This window comes from Mustelus asterias, chromosome 5, assembly GCF_964213995.1.
Source record: "Mustelus asterias chromosome 5, sMusAst1.hap1.1, whole genome shotgun sequence".
NCBI classification, from domain to species: domain Eukaryota; kingdom Metazoa; phylum Chordata; class Chondrichthyes; order Carcharhiniformes; family Triakidae; genus Mustelus; species Mustelus asterias.
The window spans coordinates 80,432,815-80,438,511 of NC_135805.1; the positions used below are offsets into that span (position 1 = coordinate 80,432,815).

Here is a 5,697-nt window from a genome sequence, read left to right on the forward strand (position 1 = left end):
AGTGTCCCCGAAACTGTAAAATACCACCCAAGGTCAACAGACCTTTCCATGTTCTGCTCCTCGCCCCCTCCGATTCCCATGGTTGGCAGGGCAGTAAAATTCCAGCCACAGTGTGGGGAAAAATGGGGATGGCAGAACATGCCCCTGCCAAAATTAACTTCAATGTATTGAGTGAGGAGCAATATCTTCCTTTCTCAGAAACGTGACTTTAAGATCCAACAGAAAATAAATAACCAGTTAGAAATCAGTTTTAGGAGAACAATGCTTAACTTGAAAATTACTGATTGCAGAGGTTTGCATTCATTGTAACCATGTGATGATGATTATGTTTTAGTAAATCATGATCACCATGTTACATATGTAAGAGATAACTGGAGGAGCTCAGTTCTGTACAATAAATCGCACCATGTGCCTATACGTGTTACGTGCTGATGTACATGGCCTCGGTTGAGAGGTCCAACTCTCACAAACAAACCCCCCCACTGCCCATCAGATATCTGTCCAATGCCAGAAGGGCGGCACGGTGGCACAGTGGTTAGCGCTGCTGCCTCACAGCACCAGGGACCCGGGTTCGATTCCCGGCTTGGGTCACTGTCTGTGTGGAGTTTGCACGTTCTCCCCGTGTCCGTATGGGTTTCTCCGAGTGCTCCGGTTTCCTCGCACACTCCAAAGATGTGCGGGTTAGGTGGATTGGCCATGCTAAATTGTCCCTTAGTGTCAGGGGGATTCACAGGATAAATATGTGGGGTTATCGGTCTAGGGCCTGGGTGGGATTGTTGTCGGTGCAGGCTCGATGGGCCAAATGGCCTCCTTCTGTACTGTAGGGATTCTATGATTCTATGATTCTAAGCACCTTGCAACAGTGATGCACTGCAATGCAAACAAATTGCTTCACTATTGAAAACCATATCAGCTACATGCACAAGATCCTTCGCATTCCCTTTCTTCTCCTGCAACTAACTATTCATTTACTCATAGCTAAACAAATGAGGAAGTAGTGAAAGACTTGCATGATAGGTCTTTAGTTGTGGGCCATTCTAAAAAAAATACAGTCCATGGAGACACTACATGCCATCATATCAAATGGGGCTGAGAATAGACACACGACGAAAACCTCCGACCTCATCCATGGCGGGGACTCTCCAGTGCCACTGCAGTGAATGAAGTTTTGGCTGAGCACCAAATTATCCGTTGTCGCTGACAGCGGGGCGGGAATGGATGAAATTGGAGAATCCCACCCATAAGCAATGAAAGACCTATCATGCAAGTCTTTCACTTCTTCCTCATTTGCTTATCTGTGGAAAACCTATCTTATTTAATCTATGTAGTTGTTATAGGCAATGTTGTTCTTTCAGAGACACTGCAGCTCAGTAATTGCTGGTTGTAAGTTATAAGAGGGTCACTAAAAGCTCTTGAAAGAGCACTCTTCTGCCGTTTTTAGTCTATGGGCTAAAGCATTGGGATCCTCTTCAAGTAGTGGCCCAGCCAATAAAAAGTCAGAAGCAGTATTCCTCATAATCAACTGTGAACTGCAATTAGAACTCTCGAGTTCTGGAAATAGAAGGCAGGAATAGGGCCAACGATTAATTTTCTAAATTGCAACATGGGAACTAAAAGCTCTTTAGCAAAGATTCAGGGAGAGGTGACGTACATTTAAGAGGACTAATGGCCAGTTTGATGCCCCAGATAGAGTTAACCTAAAACAGGCAGCTGGTCAGTCACCAAAGCCATGGATGTGGTTAACATATTTTCAATGCCCTACAACCCAATGCCTAAGAGGCCCAGATTCAGCAGAATCTCAGCAATCATTCAACTAGCCAAGACATTTACTCCTTTCACTAGGGAATGAGCCAGGAAGAATAGGTGGCTGGAAATCATATGCATGAAACAGTACACATCAACCAACATTCACAAAAGATGTAATAGAAAAATAAATGTCCTACACTTTATTTCACAATTGTGTTAAGTATTTATTTATCAATGGTTACAATCCTACAGGACCAACTGTAGGATAAATGGGAGAGATTCTTTGGCTTCCCTGCGGTGTGTATCATGGTGGTGGGAGGTGGCCCACCATTGGCTGGCAGTGGGACCTTCTGGTCACCTTGTTGTCAATGGGGTTCCCATTGATTCCATCCCACACAGCCTGAAAACCCATGGCGGGGATGCACTGTCAGCGGGACCAGAAGATCTCACCCAATATTTGATTAACGAGGGGTTCATTTTGATGATAGGGTGAAAACAGATGCTAAATGGGCAATGTTTAAAAAGAGATTTCTTGTTTAAAGGTGTGGTTTTAAAACACACTTTTCATCCTAACTATTACTTACTGCAATTTGATATCTGGAGGTGCTAAATCAATCACCTGCCTACTCTACAATGAAGTGCTAGGTAGATGCAGTTTTCATGAAGTAGTATATATCCGGGTTCTACTCAGCTGGTATTCAGCACCAGGTTTCAGGATGGCCCAGGGACTGAGTGAGAGGGTGCACAAATTCTCAGATGTGCCATTGGAGGTTCTGGTGGAGCAGGTCCAGATGAGGAAGGATGTCCGCTACCCAAAAGAGGGAAGGAGTCCATCTTTCTCTCCTATCTTTTCTGCTCTCTGTCCTCTTCAACATCCTCCTCTGCCTGTTCTACTGTCTCTTCTTGTCTTGAATTTGACCCTCTGGCACAATTGCAGGTGGTAATACCTGGTCTCTTATGAGTAATGCATGTAGCAGGTCACCATGAACTTGAAATTTGCCTTGCCATTCTGTGCATTCTTCTGCAGCAGCTGGTACTGTTCACTTGGTCCCCGTCTCTTCCTCCTTTTCTTCCTGCAGACCAAGAGAGACCTCAAACAAAATGCCATCTCCTGGTGACTCCTATAAGGTATCAAACAAGGTGAGTGCACAGCACTTATTCTTTTTAGATGAAGTCCTCATAAAATTTCTGTAATAAATGTTGACAGCATTGGCGAAGTCTTGACAAAGGTTCCCAGAAGGTCTACTGATGGGTTTCAGTAGTCCTCTTCAAATCTCCAGCAGCAAGTGAGTGTCTTTATGTAGGGCACAAAATCTTCAACCATGACTGGTTTACTCCCAGGCAGCTGGTCACTGTTAGAAGAAGGTGTTAGATCAATTACTCACACCAAAACATCATTCTACCTCCACGTGATAGTCAGCATTTTAAGTGCCAATCAGCTGCTTTAAGATTCTTATGGAACGCTAATCTGAGTGCAAGCTTCAACTCCTTTACCAGGATGATGGGTAAACTATTAGCGGGGTGGGGGGGGGGGGGGTGGATGGCTTCTCCCCCACTACCTGCAGAAGCAAAGTCAGCATGGAGCCAACTGGCTCCACTCCAGCCCACCTCATAGCCTTAATGCACTGTGGGGTGGGCTAAATAGGAAGAGTGTGAGACTTAGGCCCCTCACTGGAGAGGAAGACCCAGCCTGGGGCATTGCCAGCATCAAGACCGGGAGGCAAGGGCTGGTGTTGGCAGTGTGTTTATTGGGGCAGATGGGTAGTAAGTAAATGGAGGGTAGGGGGGCAACCCTTGATCCACGATCCACAACGGGAAGAGCCCAAAGATAGTACTCATCTCCCCTTCCTCCCTGCCCTTTGATTTTTTTAAGTATGTGCCCACTTCCACCTGGCTGCCCACACTAACCATTAATAGCATGGGCAGCGCATTGTTAGGGTCAGTGTATTTGTTAACAAGCCTGATTAACTCTTCTTTATCTATTTAAATGTGGTGGGCGGGCTGCTGATTTTAACACTTATCCATCCCTAGTATTATAGGGGTGAGCTTGGGAGTGCATGGAAAGCTGGTGGGAAGGACACCCACTCAATTTTACATGCCCCTTGCTAAAAACACGTCAGTGGGGGGCATGTCGAATGCCGCCTGATGTTATATGTTAAACCAGTGTTTCAGGTTAAGACCCCACTTTGGTCTACTCAAAGCTTCTTTAGCACCAACATTTTGGGAAAATTCACCCAGGTAAAAAGCTAAGAGAAGGTTTTGCAATTTTTAACTTCAAAATAACAAATGAAATATGAAACATAAATGTTCCACTCCCCAAATGTGGATCAATATCATCCTCCGAATGCTCATTCTGAGAATGGCAAAGCTCAATCTAGCAAAAAACATAAAACTGTACTGAAAAAGTTTTTATAGGGATGTAGAAAGGAAACGTTTTAGCGAAGATAAATGTGGGTCCATACAGGCAGAGTCAGGGGAATTCATAATGGGGCAATGGCAGAACAACTATATGATTATGTTGTGTCTGTTTTCAATGTGGAAGATGCAGGAAATCTCCCAGATGTAGGGATCCAAGGGATTAGGGAGAATGCAGAGTTGAAGGAAATTAATATAAGGAAGTAGGTTGTATTGGAGAAATTAATGAGACTGAAAATTGTTAAGTCCTCAGGACCTGATATTATGCATCACAAAGTGTTGAAAGAGATAGTGGATGATCATCTTCCATAATTCTATAGATTCTAGAATGATTCCTGAAGATTGGAATGTAGCACATTTCACCCTACTGTTTAACAAGAGGGTATAGAGGAAACAGGGAACTACAGGAATGTTAACCTTATATCTCTAGTCGGGAAAATGCTAGAATCTATTATAAAGGATGTGATAAATAAACAGTTGTGACAATCATGATCTGTTTGTGCATAGTCAGCATGGATTTACAAATGGGAAATCATTTGTGACGAACTTGTTTGGGTTTTAGAAGATGTTACTAACAAAGTTGAGAAAGGAGAGTTAATGGACATAGTGGGTGCCATTTTCCCATCCTTCCTGCCACGGGAATTGTAGCGGGCGGGACAGGACCACGCAAAGATCCGTTGACCTCGGTTGGGATTTTTCGGTCTTGGGGCGAACGTGGTCGGAAAATCCTGTCCAGTATATTTGGACTTTCAGAAGGCTTTTAATAAAATTCCCCACAGGAGGCTAATTTACAAAAGAGAAGAACATGGAATAGGAAGCAACATACTGGTATGGATTTAGGATTGGCTAACACGCAGAAAACAGAGTAGGAATAAATAGGTCATTCTCATGTTGGCAGGCTGTGGCTAGTGGGGTACCACAAGGATCAGTACTTGGTCCCCAGCTGTTCACAATATATATCAATAATTTGGATGTGGGGAACAAATGTAATATTTCCAAGTTCGCTTCTCGGCCTTTTGGCTAAGATCAAGTGTAGTATGGCCGACAGCCCATGGTCGGCCGCACTTGGTCAAGGTCATTAGGTTACACTGAAGCTTCATATGTTTCATATGAAGCAATTTTTAAAAGCGGCATCTTGGCCTTTTGGCTAAGATGCAAATGAGCTCAAGTCTTGGAGGAGGAACCTCCCCCTTCTCCAATCAGCTTGGCTCATGTAGATCAGGCCCAGGACAGGGTGGTTTGGTCACTTGCCCTGTCTTGTCAGCCTGGATCTGAAATGTCTCAACTTGTTGAGACTCTGAATTGGATTTGATTTGATTGAATTGGAAAAATATAAAAAAAATTTTTTCCAAGTTTGTTGATTGTATGTTAAAGTATGAATGTTTTTCAAGATTCATACTTAATTAAAAAGTGAATTTTTAAATATAAATAAGGACACTTTCATATGGCAATGGATTCTACATTAATATGAGAAGCCAATTGACCCAATATGTTCATTCTTCACAAAGGATATGTATAACCTATCTTCTGATAGGC

General features: G+C 43.4%; 1 pseudogene; it reads left to right on the forward strand.

The window, feature by feature from the left end:
- Positions 1-5,161: 5,161 nt before the first annotated feature.
- Positions 5,162-5,335, forward strand: LOC144494562 (U2 spliceosomal RNA; annotated as a pseudogene).
- The last annotated feature ends 362 nt before the right edge of the window (positions 5,336-5,697 follow it).